This window comes from Scyliorhinus torazame, chromosome 22 (genome assembly GCF_047496885.1).
Source record: "Scyliorhinus torazame isolate Kashiwa2021f chromosome 22, sScyTor2.1, whole genome shotgun sequence".
In the NCBI taxonomy this organism is placed as follows: domain Eukaryota; kingdom Metazoa; phylum Chordata; class Chondrichthyes; order Carcharhiniformes; family Scyliorhinidae; genus Scyliorhinus; species Scyliorhinus torazame.
In genome coordinates, this window is record NC_092728.1 from 113,498,747 (window position 1) to 113,516,113 (window position 17,367).

The 17,367-nt window shown below is 56.6% G+C and overlaps 2 long non-coding RNA genes across 3 annotated transcripts in view; one reads left to right on the top strand and one right to left on the bottom strand.

Annotated features, from left to right (window-relative positions):
• The window catches only part of LOC140399380 (uncharacterized), a 40,657-nt gene extending 23,485 nt beyond the window's left edge, over window positions 1-17,172 (bottom strand). The window contains exons 1-4 of one of the 2 annotated variants that reach the window (XR_011937686.1): window positions 17,106-17,172; window positions 16,827-16,917; window positions 10,011-10,078; window positions 2,887-3,075 (exon numbers count right to left, since the gene is read on the bottom strand). This is a non-coding gene — a long non-coding RNA (uncharacterized lncRNA). Of the gene's footprint in view, window positions 1-2,616; window positions 3,076-10,010; window positions 10,079-16,826; window positions 16,918-17,105 lie in introns of those variants that run through there. The other variant, XR_011937685.1, reaches the window with a different exon arrangement.
• The window catches only part of LOC140399381 (uncharacterized), a 142,106-nt gene that overhangs the window by 332 nt on the left and 124,407 nt on the right, over window positions 1-17,367 (top strand). Inside the window, exon 2 of the long non-coding RNA XR_011937687.1 lies at window positions 16,777-16,955. This is a non-coding gene — a long non-coding RNA (uncharacterized lncRNA). The remainder of the gene's footprint in view (window positions 1-16,776; window positions 16,956-17,367) is intronic.

Genomic DNA, 17,367 nt, shown 5'->3' on the forward strand with positions numbered 1-17,367 from the left:
TGTTTCCCACAGACTAAGACTGAAAGAAACTACAAGTTATCATCGGATTTACAGTGCAGAAGGAGGCCATTCAGCCCTTCGAGTGTGTACCGGCGCGTGAAAGAGCACATACCTAAGGCCACACCTTCACCCTATCCCCGTAACCCAGCAACCCCACCTAACACTGCGGGGCAATTTAGTGTGACCAATCCACCTAACCTGCACATCTTTGGACTGTGGGAGGAAACCGGAGCACCCGGAGGAAACCCACGCACACACGGGGAGGATGTGCAGACTCCGCACAGACAGTGACCCGACGGGGAATTGAACCTGGGACCCTGGTGCTGTGAAGCAGCAGTGCTATCCACTGTGCTACCAGGCTGCACCTAAATTATTGGTAAAGTAAAATGCTAAATGAAAACGTTTTACTAGATTTTAGAAATAGAGCAACCCTTAAAAATTAGAAGTCCCTCATCCACCAAATTCATCGTTCCTAATTCCAACAAAGCTGCACTTTGTGAAGTGGGGCGGGATTTTCCCCTACCTGGCGGGGCGGGCAGTACCGGCGCTGAGGAGTGGCGTGAACCACTCCAGCGTCGGGCCGTCTGGAAGGTGCGGAGGATCCAACTGGCGGCGAAGGGCCTCCGTCGGCCGGCGTGAGTTGGCGCATGCGCGGCAGCACCAGCGAGTGAACATAGAACATAGAAAATACAGCACAGAACAGGCCCTTCGGCCCACGATGTTGTGCCGAACCTTTGTCCTAGATTAATCATAGATTATCATTGAATTTACAGTGCAGAAGGAGGCCATTCGGCCCTTTGAGTCTGCACCGGCTCTTGGAAAGTGCTGGCGTCATCCCAGCACATGCGCAGGGGCCACTCCGCACCGGCCATGGCAGACTGGTACACCGGCCGGCGCGGAGGGAAAGATCCCACCCGTGGATCGGTGGGCCCCGATCGTGGGCCAGGCCACCGTGGGGGCCCTCCCCGGGGCCAGGTCCCCCCGCGACCCCCCGAGGACTCCGCAGGCTGCACGTGGAGCCAGGTCCCGCCGGTACGGACCTGGTGTAATATACGCCGGCGGGCCGAAAACGGGCGGCCACTCGGCCCATCGCGGGCCGGAGAATTGGCGGGTGGGCCACTGCCAACGGCCCCTGAATGGCACGGCACGATTCCCGCCTCTGCCGATAAACCAGCGCCAGAGGATCCGGCAACCGGCGTCGGGGCGGGATTCACGCCGCCCCCCCCCGCCCCCCGGCGATTCCCCGGCCAGCCGGGGGGTCGGAGAATCCCGCCCCAGGCCTCTCTGCTACTTACTTATGATTGTTTTATGGGTTCTCTTTTCTCTGGATGAACCTTCTGTTGGGTCGCATAAATGCAGTTAATTGATCTCTTATTATCCCCGAGAACAGTAATCAGTGTTTCACTCCCTCATTTTCAAAATTGAATTAAAGTTTTTTTTAAAATTCATTTTTTCCAATTAAGGGGCAATTTAGCGTGGCCAATCCACCTACTCTGCACATCTTTGGGTTGTGGGGGTGAAACCCACGCAGACACGGGGAGAATGTGCAAACTCCACACGGACAGTGACCCGGGGCCGGGATCGAACCTGGGACCTCAGCGCTGTGAGACAGCAGTGCTAACTACTGCGCCACCGTGCTGCCCTGAAAATTGAATTAATGTTCGCTAATCCACCTTGCTCAGGGCCTGTTTAAATGAGCTCCGAAACCTCCCCATTTGTTGCTAATTTTCTTTAGTTTCTTGGGTTTGCGATATTTAGTTCAGAATTCTTTATTCCACACTTCCAATGTGAGCTTCTTCTCAGTGGAAGATCAGATTTGGGTACCAGAAGCATGTATTCCTGGCCTTATCAACAAAACCCACATTCCAGGAATGAATAAAACGAGAGAATCAGGAGAAAGGTTCCTGAAAATATTTGGTGCTTCCCAGTCTGTGCTCGTATTGTTTTGTGGAAAAATGGCAGTTCATTTCTTTTCTTCTCAAGAAATGTTTTGCTGACCAATAAAATGTTAAAACTAATAAAGACCTGAAATTGGTCATAGCGTTTCATTTGTCACATCAGATGTAAAGAATCTTTGTCAAATTAGCTGTTTTTAAAATTTGCCATATTCTGCCCAAATCGCTCATCAACAGTTGTGTGTACAGATGACAACACTTAGTTGTGCGCAATCCATGATCGAATCTAAATGAGATACTGGCGAGGCTGTCATTATTGCTATGGCCATTGCAAAATGCTGCTGGGTTTTTTTAAACTTGTAAAATGCAGACCTTGCTGTTAATTGTGTTTTTCAGCTTTTCCCCCATTCCGTGTAAGGCAGCTACACACCTTGTCTGAGTCAAGATGCACAATTTAATGCAGAAGGCAGTGTAATTGGGGTGAAAGCAAAATACTGCGGATGCTGGAATCTGAAATGAAAGAGAAAATGCTGGAAATTCTCAGCAGGTCTGGCAGCATCTGTAGGGGGAGAAAAGAGTGAACGTTTTGAGTCCGATGACTCTTTGTCAAAGCTCAAATTGGGGTGATGTTGATCTTAAGTCCACTGAAAATAATAACTTGGGGCCTTTATGATTGATTGTTGGATCACAAGGAGCCTGAACTCTCAGTTTCTGGCATCAATCTTGTTAATTCTGCAAAACGAATGTTTGCATTTATTATATAAAAATTGTTTCAAAGCACTTCATCAAGAAATAAATTGTGCCAGCCAAGAGGTGGATTTTAAAGAGCATCTTAAGGAAGGGATGAAAGAGGGAATGGGTTAGGAAGCCAATAACAAAAGTAGCAGATGCTAGTTCACTAGAAATATAAAATGTCAACAGTTTTACTCAACATGTAAAATCTGTCCTAAAGTAATGAAACTTCATTAATTTCTTTTAACTTTGAACATACTTCTGTGAGGAAACGGTTATCATACAATTATAGAGTGATTCAAACAAAGGATATTTGGCCCACATCCTGGTCATTGTGTGTGAATTTGGTGCTCTCAAGGTCTGAACTGAAATTACTAGAAATGGGGATTTAAGCCACACTCTGTGCTTAATCCATTTTTTCCTTTTGGGCAATTCTCAGCACGCAGTCCTGTAAGGAGATACAAAGTGATTAATGTTATTGTGTTACAAGCCAGACAAAGGTACCCATGACCAGTTTGGTAGCTTTCATATATAATTAAAACAGAAAATACTGGAAGAACTCAGTCGATCTGGCAGCGTCGGTGGAGAGAGAAGCAGTGTTAACGTTTCGAATCGAATCGAAGCTAATGCAGCTTTTAGTTCTGAAGAGCCATATGGACACAAAACCTTCATTCTGTTTCTCTCTCTCCGAGGATGCTGCCAGACCACATGAATATTTCCAGCACTGCTTTAGTTTTAGATTTTCAGCAACTGCAGTATTTTGCTTTAATTATAGAATCTTTATGAATGGAAATCTTTACAGATAGACAACATGTGGTATTGTGGGGAGAGATCAGCTTTATAGTTACTTTGCTATAAGTAATTGACAAATTAAGAGCATTGATTCATTCCCAGTGGCACAATGGTTAGCACTGCTGGCTCACAATGCCAGAGACCCGGGTTCGATTCAGACTTTGGAAGACTGTGTGGAGTTTGCACCCTCTCCCGTGTCTGCGAGGGTTACTTGTGGGTGCTCCTGTTTCCTCCCACAGACAGGTTAGATGGATTGGCAATGCTAAAATTGTTCCTTAGTGTCATGGGGCTAGGGGGATAGGGTGCTCCTTCGGAAGATTGGTGCAGACTTGATGGGCCAAATGGCCTCCTTCTGCATTATCGGGATTCTATGATTACAGGGCTCTGCAGTTATTCACCACCAGATCAAACTAGACCACATAAAGCACCATCATTCCTGCTGATTTATCTTTAAATGCAAAGATAAACTCTACCTCCACTCTGAAGCTGGTTCCCCAGGTACTCTATCCCTTTCCCTAGCAACAGGCTGAGATTAAGGCAGTGTATCTGTCACATTTGATTCTGAGTTGAATTTACAACCTCAGTTTAAAATAAATAATTTTACGAGGTGTGGGTGTCGCTGGCCAGATCAGCATTAATTGCCCAGTCCTAGTTGCCCTTGAGACGGTGATGCTGATCTGCCTTCTTGAACCACTGCAGTCCTTGGGTAAGTACACCCACAGTGCTGTTAGGGAGGGAGTTCTGGTCTGTTACCCTGGCGACAGTGAAGGAACGGCGATATATTTCCAAGTCAGGATGGTGAGTGACTTGGAGGGGAACCCCCAGGCGGTGGGGTTCCCAGATATCTGCTGCCCTTGTCCTTCTAGATGGTAGTGGTTATGGGTTTGGAAGGTGCTGCCTATTCACAGCGGAACTAAGACCACCTGTTTGCAGCTGTCCCAGCTCACCTGCTGCTGAAACCCTTATTCAAGCCGCGATCACTCGCCAACCGGAGAATCCAGCCCAAAGTGAATGGAGTTCTCCATTGTCCGCGACTGGCCCTTGGCATTCTTACGGTGGGTGGGGCGGGGGAATCCAGCCCTTTCTTACCTCTGGACTTGAGCATTCCAGACCCCCCTTGGTTGATCTTCCATATTCTGCCCTCGATAAACTTGGGATCACCCAAAAATCTGATGCCCATTCCCTAACTCTCACCCCAAGTACCGTTCACCCAATAACCCTGTTCTCGCTGACATACAGGGAGACGTCATTTACACGGCGCCAAGGCCCGGCACGCGTTAAGCAATGCCTCGATTTTAAAACCCACATCCTTATTTTCAAATCGTGTATTGGCTTTGTCCCTCTCAGTGGTCTCTGCCAGTCGTACTGCACACGTTGATTGCTCCTTCAGTCCAAACATCTTGAGCATTTCTGATTTCCAGCCTCTAACATTGGCTTTGTGCTCTCAGCTGCCAAGGCCCAAACTCTGGGATTCCCTCCCAGACTCTCTCTCCTCCTTTAAGGTTCTCACTAAAAGTAACTCCTTTGACCAAACCTTTAGTAACCCAGCATAAAATCTCCATCAGTGACTCAGTGCCAAATTGTGACGAATAAAGTTGTAGTAAAGTGCTTAGGAATGTTTTATTCTGTGAAAAGTGCTTTATGAACTCAGATTTTTGTTATATCTTTACTGAAGACATAACTTGATTCTTGTACAATAAATCTGCATATTCTGTTTTGCAAATAAACCAATTACAAACTCAGAATCGTTGCGAGGAACAATAAACTGTGTGATAGCCGAAGGTAAGGACTTCACATGACACCAGCTAGGCAGGATAACAATTTAGTTTATTTACTTCACTCACACTACTATAATAACACCACTCCTCACCCCGCAGGGTCGCCCCCTCGGCCTGTCCCAGGTCAGGGTTGATATCCTGTGAATGTTCCTCCCAATTTGGCGGGGGGGGATGGAGGAAGCTCTGGGCAGTTCGTACTCCAAGGTGTAGGAGGTGAACCGTATACAACCTAGGGTTTGGCCCCTGAGGGGGTCGTCACAAACTGATAAGATTATTTTTTGATTTGATTTAATTTGATTTATTGTCACACTTGTGTGTCATTTATTTAGTGAAGAATCTTGCTCTAATAAGAAAGTGACATCAAGGAAGAATCATAAAGAAATCTATCTCATTCTTCGTGTAAATCGGTAAAATCTACAACATGACTCCTATTCAGGCACTGCCACATTCCTCTGTTTAATTTTGCACAGAGGTGATGAATCTGCGGCGAAAGTGTCAGCCACTGTGCATTATTACTCACGGTACGAGTTTGAAGTGTCACAGCGCGTACCAAAAGTAATAATGGACTGTCACCAACATCCATTTCTTTATCCTTTCTCAGGTGTGACAGTTTTGACCTTAAATAGTGAAATGGCCAAACATTTTCAAACACATGCAGGAGAACAATTGTTTTGGTCAGTTCAAGCCCTGCTCCTGTATTCTGGACTGCCGACTTTATCACAAATACAACCCACGTCATGATCATAATCCACTGAAAGAAAGTCTTGTGAACAGATGCTGCACATTTGTCATGAGAAAGATCATTAAGTTTTCATTTGTCTCCTATTCCACATTATTACCATTTAATTGTAACTGTGCAACCCAGGGTAATACTTGGTCATTTTCAGACTTTTGTGAACATTTCTGGACTTGGCAAATGCCAGCCCCCAAGACCATCATTGACTAAGCCCACCTATTCAGATCAGAACAAAAGGCTGGGATTCTAAATCCAGCAACCAAGGGGGTCTGCTCTTGAGATGCACCTGGAGGAAACCCACGCAGACACAGGGAGAAGATGCAAACTCCACACAGTCACCCGAGGCTGGAATTGAACCCGGGTCCCTAGTGCTATGAGGCAGCAGTGTTAACCATCGTGCCACCCCTTCATATTCTTCATGGGAAGAAATCCTACATCCTTATCTGTTCTGGCTGCGTGTAACTCCAGACCTACATCAGTGTGGCTGACTCTTTAACTACCCTCAGAAATGATGTGGAGATGCCGGCGTTGGACTGGAGTGAGCACAGTAAGAAGTCTTACAACACCAGGTTAAAGTCCAACAGGTTTGTTTCGAATCACTGGCTAGTGTTTGAAACAAACCTGTTGGACTTTAACCTGGTGTTGTAAGACTTCTTACTGTACCCTCAGAAATGGCTGAGTACATTGTATGTGATTCACCACTCCCTACTCAAAGGCAATAAATGCTGACCCTATCAGTGATGTTCACATCTCGAGAAATAATCAAAAGTAAACTTGGGCCACTCCTTGTGTGCAAAAGTGTCTCCTAACTTCATTCCAAAATCGTCCAGCTCTCATGTTTTAAGACTCCATCCCCTGGTCCTAGACTTGCCAACTACCTTATCAATTCCCCTTAGTAACTTTGATCGAATCATCCATTCACTTTCTAAATTCCAGGGAATGTTTGTTTAACTCCTTATAGCTAAACCCTTGGAGTCCAGGGGTGAAATTCTCCGGTATCGGCGCGATGTCCGCCGACTGGCGCCCAAAGCGTCGCAAATCAGTCGGGCATCGCGCCGCCCCAAAGGTGCAGAATGCTCCGCACCTTGGGGGGCCGAGCCCCAACCTTAAGGGGCTAGGCCTGCGCCGGATGAATTTCCGCCCCGTCAGCTGGCGGAAAGGCCTTTGGTGCCCCACCAGATGGCGCGGAAATGACATCTCCGGGCGGCGCATGCGCGGGAGCAGTGGAGGGAGTCTCTTCCGCCTCCGCCATGGTGGAGACCGTGGCGAAGGTGGAAGGAAGGAAAAGAGTGCCCCCACGGCACAGGCCCACCCGCGGATCGGTGGGCCCCGATTGCGGGCCAGGCCACCGTGGGCCCCGGGGCCAAATTGCCCCGCGCCCCCCCCCTCCAAGGACCCCGGAGCCCGCCCGCGCCGCCTTGTCCCGCTGGTAAGGTAGGTGGTTTAATCTACGCCGGCGGGACAGGCATTTTAGCAGCGGGACTTCGGCCCATTCGGGCCGGAGAATCGCGGGGGGGGGCCCGCCAACCGGCGCGGCGCGATTCCCGCCCCCGCCGAATCTCCGGTGCCGGAGAATTCGGCAACCGGCGGGGGTGGGATTCACGCCACCCCCCGGCGATTCTCCGACCCGGCGGGGGGTCGGAGAATGACGCCCCAGGGGTCACAGTCTGAGGATATGGGGTATACCATTTCAGACAGAGATGAGGAGATATTTCTTCACCCAGAGACTGGAGAGCCTGTGGAATTCATTACCACAGAAAGTATTTGAGGCCAAAAATATATTCAAGAAGTTAGGTATAGCACTCGAGGCAAAATGGATCAAAAGATATGGAGGTCAAGTGGGATTAGGCTATTGAGTTGGATGATCAGCCATGATCATAATGAATGGTGGAGTGGGATTGAAGGGCCGAATGCCCTACTGCTCCTATTTTCTAAATGTTCCTTGGAAATTCAAAAAGGTTGCAAGGCTGATACACATTTTGTTCACAGAGAATGGGGGCGAAATTCTCCGACCCCCCGCCGGGTCGGAGAATCGCCGGGGGCTGGCGTGAATCCCGCCCCTGCCGGTTGCCGAAGTCTCCGGCACCGGATATTCGGCGGGGACGGGAATCGCGCCGCGCCGGTTGGTGGGCCCCCCCGCTCGATTCTCCGGCCCGGATGGGCCGAAGTCCCGCCGCTAAAATGCCTGTCCCGCCGGCGTAAATTAAATCACCTACCTTACCGGCGGGACAAGGCGGCGCGGGCGGGCTCCGGGATCCTGGGGGGGTCGCGGGGCGATCTGGCCCCGGGGGGTGCCCCCACGGTGGCCTGGCCCGCGATCGGGGCCCACCGATCCGCGGGCGGGCCTCTGCCGTGGGGGCACGGTCTCCACCATGGCGGAGGCGGAAGAGACTCCCTCCACTGCGCATGTGAGGGAATGCCGTCAGCGGCCGCTGACGCTCCCGCGCATGCGCCGCCCGGAGATGTCATTTCCGCGCCAGCTGGCGGGGCACCAAAGGCCTTTTCCACCAGCTGGCGGGGCGGAAATTCGTCCGGCGCCGGCCTAGCCCCTCAATGTTGGGGCTCGGCCCCAAAGATGCGGAGCATTCCGCACCTTTGGGGCGGCGCGATGCCCGTCTGATTTGCGCCGTTTTGGGCGCCAGTCGGCGGACATCGCGCCGTTTCCGGAGAATTTCGCCCTGGGTCTCTGTGTATGCCTATCACTTCGAGAAAGTGTAAATGAGACACGTTACAAGCTTAGCTGATTACCTTAACTTGGTTGTTAGTGTAGCTATTGGCACACACAGAATTGTTCAGCAAGTACTGCCCAGTCTCACAATCACAACTAATAGCAGACATTTTGTTTATGGTTTTGCAAGCACAGGCTGGTTGAGTCTGGTCCGTAATCTGCCTATCACAAACAAGTGAACGAACATGGGGTGGGATTCTCTTACCCTCCGTGCCGGAATCACGCATGGCGCGGGCTGTTCACAGCGGAAATCCGGCATTTCCACGATTCTCCGCAGACCTGCCAGTTGATGCGACGGCGGTCGGGGGCCGTTGAAAGCTGCCCCCGCGGTGATTCTCCGCGCTCGACGGTCCGAGTGCCTGCTGAGAGCTGCCGGCGTGGTTCACATGTGATCCCACACGGTGGGACCTCGATGTTCTGGCTACGGGGGCCGTCCTGGTGGGGGGGCGGGGGGATCCGACTCCGGGGGGAGCCTCCAAATTAGGGTTAGGGTTAGGGTTAGGGGGCTACCTATTGGCGGGCGCACTAATTCCGGGGGGGGGGTTCCTGTGTTCCTCCACACAGGGCCCCTGTCGGGCTCCGCTCTGTTGTGCGGGGGCCAGTGTAGAGACGGCCGTCGCGCGCAGACCCACACCGCCTTTCGGCGCTGCAGCAGCGTGCAGCTCTCCGGTGCCGTGCTAGCCCCCTGAGCAGCGGTGAATCGCTGGGCCAGGAGTCCGGTGACGCCGCCGTACACCACTCCGGTGTTTACACCGGCGTCAACACTTGGCTGGGATTTCGGAGAAGATGCATAAGGCATCACACCAACACATAACTTCATACACAACGTTGCTCCAATTGTGTGGAGGCAGAACATCATTTTGGACTGAAGGCAGCAGTCAGTGGAAAAAACCAATCGTGGAGCTACTGCAATTGTGTGAAATGGCTGCTTAACCTGTTGTTCCTATTTTTGAGATACTTTGACTTTCCAGGGTAATTTGAGAAAGACCAAGTGCTTTTCAGGTCTGAAAAAGGCAGCCCTGACCCGGCAGGTTTTCAGGATATTTAGTGCGCAATGATCTGATCAGGACAGCTTTCAGTTTTTTTTACTTCAGCGTCATGTTTGCAAAGTGACCAAGTGGCTAAGGGCCTATTTACAACATGTCCAATCTTGTAATAGGGAAAAAAAAAAATGCCTACTGTTGAATGTGATTCTGCAATTGCTGAATAATCCTAAATGTACTAATAGCTACTCGAACCACCAATTTAAGATGATCAGTCAAGCTCACAGCATTTAGATTAAGTTAAATGTATTGATACGCAGTGACCCATTCAACAATAGTGATAAGTTTCTGCTTCTATCTACTCACCTTATAATGGTGCCTCTCTCTGTCTCCTCTCCATATTTGCATGTGAGGGTCTTTACCTGTCTTCCAACCTATTAATAAATAAAACTGATGGTTGTGGGAAACCGTGGGCTGGATTTTTTAGGCCTCAGGAAATATTGGGAGGAGAGCCCAACAGCTTCCTGTTGCTGTGATATGACCACTAGCGGGAATCTCAGCAAATTGGCTGCCCGCTGACTGGAGGAGGGAAACTAATTAACCGATTTCCACCCCAACAGCAGTTTACTCCTATGGGTGGGGGTTGGGTGGGGGTGTTGGTGGGGGGTGGGGGGTGTTGGGGTCTGGGGGGTGGGTGGACCTACGCAATGAGTTCCTGGGTAAGATTCCTTTATGGCCCACACAAGTGTCAATCGCGGCAATGCTGTCACCCTGTCTTTATGGTGGGAGGGTGGGGGGGGGGGGGGGGGTTGAGGGTGTGTGCGGGGGGGGTGTCTGTGGGGATGTGTGGGTGTGTGTGTGTGGGTGTGTGTGTGTGGGTGTGTGTGTGTGGGTGTGTGTGTGTGGGTGTGTGTGTGTGGGTGTGTGTGTGTGGGTGTGTGTGTGTGGGGGTGTGTGTGGGGGTGTGTGTGGGGGTGTGTGTGGGGGTGTGTGTGGGGGTGTGTGTGGGGGTGTGTGTGGGGGTGTGTGTGGGGGTGTGTGTGGGGGTGTGTGTGGGGGTGTGTGTGGGGGTGTGTGTGGGGGTGTGTGTGGGGGTGTGTGTGGGGGTGTGTGTGGGGGTGTGTGTGGGGGTGTGTGTGGGGGTGTGTGTGTGTGGGGGTGAGCGGGGAGTGTGTGTGCACGGGGTGCATGGGGATGTGTGTGGGGGCTGCCTGTGTGGGGGCTGCCTGTGGGGGGGCTGCCTGTGGGGGGGCTGCGTGTGGGGGGGCTGCGTGTGGGGGGGCTGCGTGTGGGGGGGCTGCCTGTGGGGGGGCTGCCTGTGGGGGGGCTGCGTGTGGGGGGGCTGCCTGTGGGGGGGCTGCCTGTGGGGGGGCTGCCTGTGGGGGGGCTGCCTGTGGGGGGGCTGCCTGTGGGGGGGCTGCCTGTGGGGGGGCTGCCTGTGGGGGGGCTGCCTGTGGGGGGGCTGCCTGTGGGGGGGCTGCCTGTGGGGGGGCTGCCTGTGGGGGGGCTGCCTGTGGGGGGGCTGCCTGTGGGGGGGCTGCCTGTGGGGGGGCTGCCTGTGGGGGGGCTGCCTGTGGGGGGGCTGCCTGTGGGGGGGCTGCCTGTGGGGGGGCTGCCTGTGGGGGGGCTGCCTGTGGGGGGGCTGCCTGTGGGGGGGCTGCCTGTGGGGGGGCTGCCTGTGGGGGGGCTGCCTGTGGGGGGGCTGCCTGTGGGGGGGCTGCCTGTGGGGGGGCTGCCTGTGGGGGGGCTGCCTGTGGGGGGGCTGCCTGTGGGGGGGCTGCCTGTGGGGGGGCTGCCTGTGGGGGGGCTGCCTGTGGGGGGGCTGCCTGTGGGGGGGCTGCCTGTGGGGGGGCTGCCTGTGGGGGGGCTGCCTGTGGGGGGGGCTGCCTGTGGGGGGGCTGCCTGTGGGGGGGCTGCCTGTGGGGGGGCTGCCTGTGGGGGGGCTGCCTGTGGGGGGGCTGCGTGTGGGGGGGCTGCGTGTGGGGGGGCTGCGTGTGGGGGGGCTGCGTGTGGGGGGGCTGCGTGTGGGGGGGCTGCGTGTGGGGGGGCTGCGTGTGGGGGGGCTGCGTGTGGGGGGGCTGCGTGTGGGGGGGCTGCGTGTGGGGGGGCTGCGTGTGGGGGGGCTGCGTGTGGGGGGGCTGCGTGTGGGGGGGTGCGTGTGGGGGGGTGCGTGTGGGGGTGTGCGTGTGGGGGTGTGCGTGTGGGGGTGTGCGTGTGGGGGTGTGCGTGTGGGGGTGTGCGTGTGGGGGTGTGCGTGTGGGGGTGTGCGTGTGGGGGTGTGCGTGTGGGGGTGTGCGTGTGGGGGTGTGCGTGTGGGGGTGTGCGTGTGGGGGTGTGCGTGTGGGGGTGTGCGTGTGGGGGTGTGCGTGTGGGGGTGTGCGTGTGGGGGTGTGCGTGTGGGGGTGTGCGTGTGGGGGTGTGCGTGTGGGGGTGTGCGTGTGGGGGTGTGCGTGTGGGGGTGTGCGTGTGGGGGTGTGCGTGTGGGGGTGTGCGTGTGGGGGTGTGCGTGTGGGGGTGTGCGTGTGGGGGTGTGCGTGTGGGGGTGTGCGTGTGGGGGTGTGCGTGTGGGGGTGTGCGTGTGGGGGTGTGCGTGTGGGGGTGTGCGTGTGGGGGTGTGCGTGTGGGGGTGTGCGTGTGGGGGTGTGCGTGTGGGGGTGTGCGTGTGGGGGTGTGCGTGTGGGGGTGTGCGTGTGGGGGTGTGCGTGTGGGGGTGTGCGTGTGGGGGTGTGCGTGTGGGGGTGTGCGTGTGGGGGTGTGCGTGTGGGGGTGTGCGTGTGGGGGTGTGCGTGTGGGGGTGTGCGTGTGGGGGTGTGCGTGTGGGGGTGTGCGTGTGGGGGTGTGCGTGTGGGGGTGTGCGTGTGGGGGTGTGCGTGTGGGGGTGTGCGTGTGGGGGTGTGCGTGTGGGGGTGTGCGTGTGGGGGTCTGCGTGTGGGGGTCTGCGTGTGGGGGTCTGCGTGTGGGGGTCTGCGTGTGGGGGTCTGCGTGTGGGGGTCTGCGTGTGGGGGTCTGCGTGTGGGGGTCTGCGTGTGGGGGTCTGCGTGTGGGGGTCTGCGTGTGGGGGTCTGCGTGTGGGGGTCTGCGTGTGGGGGTCTGCGTGTGGGGGTCTGCGTGTGGGGGTCTGCGTGTGGGGGTCTGCGTGTGGGGGTCTGCGTGTGGGGGTCTGCGTGTGGGGGTCTGCGTGTGGGGGTCTGCGTGTGGGGGTCTGCGTGTGGGGGTCTGCGTGTGGGGGTCTGCGTGTGGGGGTCTGCGTGTGGGGTGTGCGTGTGGGGTGTGCGTGTGGGGTGTGCGTGTGGGGGGGTGTGGGCAGGGGGTGTGGGCAGGGGGTGTGGGCAGGGGGTGTGGGGGGGGGTGGGGGGGGTGGTGGGGGGTCGGGGTGTGTGTTTGGGGGGTTGTGTGGGGGATGCGTGTGTGGGGGATGCGTGTGTGGGGGTTGCGTGTGGGGGGCGAGCGTGTGGGGGGCGAGCGTGTGGGGGGCGAGCGTGTGGGGGGCGAGCGTGTGGGGGGCGAGCGTGTGGGGGGCGAGCGTGTGGGGGGCGAGCGTGTGGGGGGCGAGCGTGTGGGGGGCGAGCGTGTGGGGGGCGAGCGTGTGGGGGGCGAGCGTGTGGGGGGCGAGCGTGTGGGGGGCGAGCGTGTGGGGGGCGAGCGTGTGGGGGGCGAGCGTGTGGGGGGCGAGCGTGTGGGGGGCGAGCGTGTGGGGGGCGAGCGTGTGGGGGGCGAGCGTGTGGGGGGCGAGCGTGTGGGGGGCGAGCGTGTGGGGGGCGAGCGTGTGGGGGGCGAGCGTGTGGGGGGCGAGCGTGTGGGGGGCGAGCGTGTGGGGGGCGAGCGTGTGGGGGGCGAGCGTGTGGGGGGCAAGCGTGTGGGGGGCAAGCGTGTGGGGGGCAAGCGTGTGGGGGGCAAGCGTGTGGGGGGCAAGCGTGTGGGGGGCAAGCGTGTGGGGGGCAAGCGTGTGGGGGGCAAGCGTGTGGGGGGCAAGCGTGTGGGGGGCAAGCGTGTGGGGGGCAAGCGTGTGGGGGGCAAGCGTGTGGGGGGCAAGCGTGGGGTGTGTGTGGGGGTGGGGGTGTAGGGATGTGTGAGGGGGAGAGAGTGTGTGTGGGGGGGAGTGAATGTGGGGTGGGGGGTAGTGTGTGGGGTGGGGATTAGTGTGTGGGGGGGGTAGTGTGTGGGGGGCAGTGTGTGTGGGGGGCAGTGTGTGTGGGGGGCAGTGTGTGTGGGGGGCAGTGTGTGTGGGGGGCAGTGTGTGTGGGGGGCAGTGTGTGTGGGGGGCAGTGTGTGTGGGGGGCAGTGTGTGTGGGGGGCAGTGTGTGTGGGGGGCAGTGTGTGTGGGGGGCAGTGTGTGTGGGGGGGCAGTGTGTGTGGGGGGGTAGTGTGTGGGGGGGGGTAGTGTGTGGGGGGGGTAGTGTGTGGGGGGGGTAGTGTGTGGGGGGGGTAGTGTGTGGGGGGGGTAGTGTGTGGGGGGGGTAGTGTGTGGGGGGGGTAGTGTGTGGGGGGGGTAGTGTGTGGGGGGGGTAGTGTGTGGGGGGGGTAGTGTGTGGGGGGGGTAGTGTGTGGGGGGGGTAGTGTGTGGGGGGGGTAGTGTGTGGGGGGGGTAGTGTGTGGGGGGGGTAGTGTGTGGGGGGGGGTAGTGTGTGGGGGGGGTAGTGTGTGGGGGGGGGTAGTGTGTGCGGGGGGTAGTGTGTGGGGTGGGTAGTGTGTGGGGTGGGTAGTGTGTGGGGTGGGTAGTGTGTGGGGTGGGTAGTGTGTGGGGTGGGTAGTGTGTGGGGTGGGTAGTGTGGGGGGTGGGTAGTGTGGGGGGTGGGTAGTGTGGGGGGTGGGTAGTGTGGGGGGTGGGTAGTGTGGGGGGTGGGTAGTGTGGGGGGTGGGTAGTGTGGGGGGTGGGTAGTGTGGGGGGTGGGTAGTGTGGGGGGTGGGTAGTGTGGGGGGTGGGTAGTGTGGGGGGTGGGTAGTGTGGGGGGTGGGTAGTGTGGGGGGTGGGTAGTGTGGGGGGTGGGTAGTGTGGGGGGTGGGTAGTGTGGGGGGTGGGTAGTGTGGGGGGTGGGTAGTGTGGGGGGGGGTAGTGTGGGGGGGGGGTAGTGTGGGGGGGGGGTAGTGTGGGGGGGGGTAGTGTGGGGGGGGGTAGTGTGGGGGGGGGGGTAGTGTGGGGGGGGGGGTAGTGTGGGGGGGGGGGTAGTGTGGGGGGGGGTAGTGTGTGGGGGGGTAGTGTGGGGGGGGGTAGTGTGGGGGGGGGTAGTGTGGGGGGGGTAGTGTGGGGGGGGTAGTGTGGGGGGGGTAGTGTGGGGGGGGGTAGTGTGGGGGGGGGTAGTGTGGGGGGGGTAGTGTGGGGGGGGTAGTGTGGGGGGGGTAGTGTGGGGGGGGTAGTGTGGGGGGGGTAGTGTGGGGGGGGTAGTGTGGGGGGGGGGTAGTGTGGGGGGGGGTAGTGTGGGGGGGGGTAGTGTGGGGGGGGGTAGTGTGGGGGGGGGTAGTGTGGGGGGGGTAGTGTGGGGGGGGGTAGTGTGGGGGGGGTAGTGTGGGGGGGGTAGTGTGGGGGGGGTAGTGTGGGGGGGGGTAGTGTGGGGGGGGGTAGTGTGGGGGGGGTAGTGTGGGGGGGGTAGTGTGGGGGTGTAGTGTGGGGGGGTAGTGTGGGGGGGGTAGTGTGGGGGGGGTAGTGTGGGGGGGGTAGTGTGGGGGGGGTAGTGTGTGGGGGGGTAGTGTGTGTGGGGGTAGTGTGTGTGGGGGGGGTAGTGTGTGTGTGGGGTAGTGTGGGGGGGATAGTGTGGGGGGTAGTGTGGGGGGGTAGTGTGGGGGGGGGTAGTGTGGGGGGGGGTAGTGTGGGGGGGGTAGTGTGGGGGGGTAGTGTGTGCGGGTGTGGTTTGTGGGGGGGTAATGTGTGGGGGTGGGGTTTGTGGGGGTGGGGGGTGTGTGGGGGTGGGGTGTGTGTGGGTGTGGTGTGTGTGGGGTGGGGGTGTGTGGGGGTGGGGTGGGGGTGTGTGGGGGTGGGGGGGTGTGGGGGTGAGGGCGTGGTGAGGTGTAGTGAGGGGGAGGATGTGGTGGGAGGTGGGGGTGGGTGGGGAGGATGTGGTGGGAGGTGGGGGGGACGCTAACCTCTCGGTCTTCTGCCACTCAGCTAAATTTCCCAATCAAGTGGATAAATTGTTTTCCAGTCCGTGGGCTTCAATGTTTGCTGCCAGACTCTTAGAAAAATCAAGAAATGCCCCCGGAAATCCATTCTTGGGCTTTCCAATGTCCGTTACTTTCTTCATTTTCTCTCCCTGTCTGTGTGTCTCTCTGAATCTCCCTGTCTGTGTGTCTCAGTCTCTCTCGGTCTGTGTCTCAGTCTCTCTCTGTATGTGTCTCAGTCTCCCTCTCTGTGTGTCTCTGTCTCTCCCTGCCGGTGTGTCTCTCTGTCTGTGTGTCTCTCTGTCTCTCCCTTTCTCTTTCTCTCCGTCTGTGTGACTGTCTCTCCCTTTCTCTCTCCCTCGGTCTGTGTGTCTCTGTCTCTCCCTGTCTGTGTGTCTCCGTCTCTCCCTGTCTGTCTCTCCCTGTCTGTGTGTCTCTGTCTCTCCCTGTCTGTCTCTCCCTGTCTGTGTGTCTCTGTCTCTCCCTGTCTGTGTGTCTCTGTCTCTCCCTGTCTGTGTGTCTCTGTCTCTCCCTGTCTGTCTCTCCCTGTCTGTGTGTCTCTGTCTCTCCCTGTCTGTGTGTCTCTGTCTCTCCCTGTCTGTCTCTCCCTGTCTGTCTCTCCCTGTCTGTGTGTCTCTGTCTCTCCCTGTCTGTCTCTCCCTGTCTGTGTGTCTCTGTCACTCCCTGTCTGTGTGTCTCTGTCTCTCCCTGTCTGTGTGTCTCTGTCTCTCCCTGTCTGTCTCTCCCTGTCTGTGTGCCTCTCACTCTGTCGCCTGTGTCTCTGTGAAATTCTTATTTGGTTTCAGGTTTTCTAACAATGCCCGGATTTGAAATGGTTTAAGAAGTTTGGGGGATGTGGTTCTGGCCAATTTTAAATAGATGAGGGACTGGGAAAGTGGACATTGAGATTATTTGGTAACCGTGGTGATGTCCCTGCTACTTGTGAATTTGCTGCAATTTAACATTTTGCTAAATTTTAAATGGCTCCGGTTCAGCTAAACATATATCAGACCGTCAACTTTTATTTTAAAAAATGCAGATTGTCTCCGTGCCCAGATTTCTACCCGGAATCAGAATTGTCCTGATTACCTGCTCCGCTCAATCTCAGTCCCTCAGCTCAGCGACCACCCGCAGATTCTACTTCCAAAGCTGCTCTGCAAAGGTTGGCGGAGCTGCAGGTCTGTGAGGAACACAGAATTCCACATCAAACAACAGCAAGTAATTTACTCCAGATTTACACATTCAAAGTCTATGATTCCGATTTAAAGAAATTCTTCAAGTTAAAAATTTGGGAGTTCTTCAAAATTCTCAGAATAAAGTAGAATCTGCCCCAGATTAAAGTGATTTTTAGAAACGGTGTTTACTTACGGACACGAGTCAGGTTCGATCCTCTCCTCCTCCCGCGATTCGCAGCCGCTGCCTTTTATGCTTTTCCTCTGCTGCCAGTTGGTTTATAAATCAGGACCGAGCGACAATGGGAGCCGGAATTCCGCTACCTGTTGGGATTGATAAAGAGTTTGTGTAAGAGTCATTCTGCTGGTGTGGATGTGAGAGAACACTCAGCATTCCACATCCACTCAATTTCCGCTCAATACTTCTCCCGGCTCCATTTTCATTCTGCACCATTTTC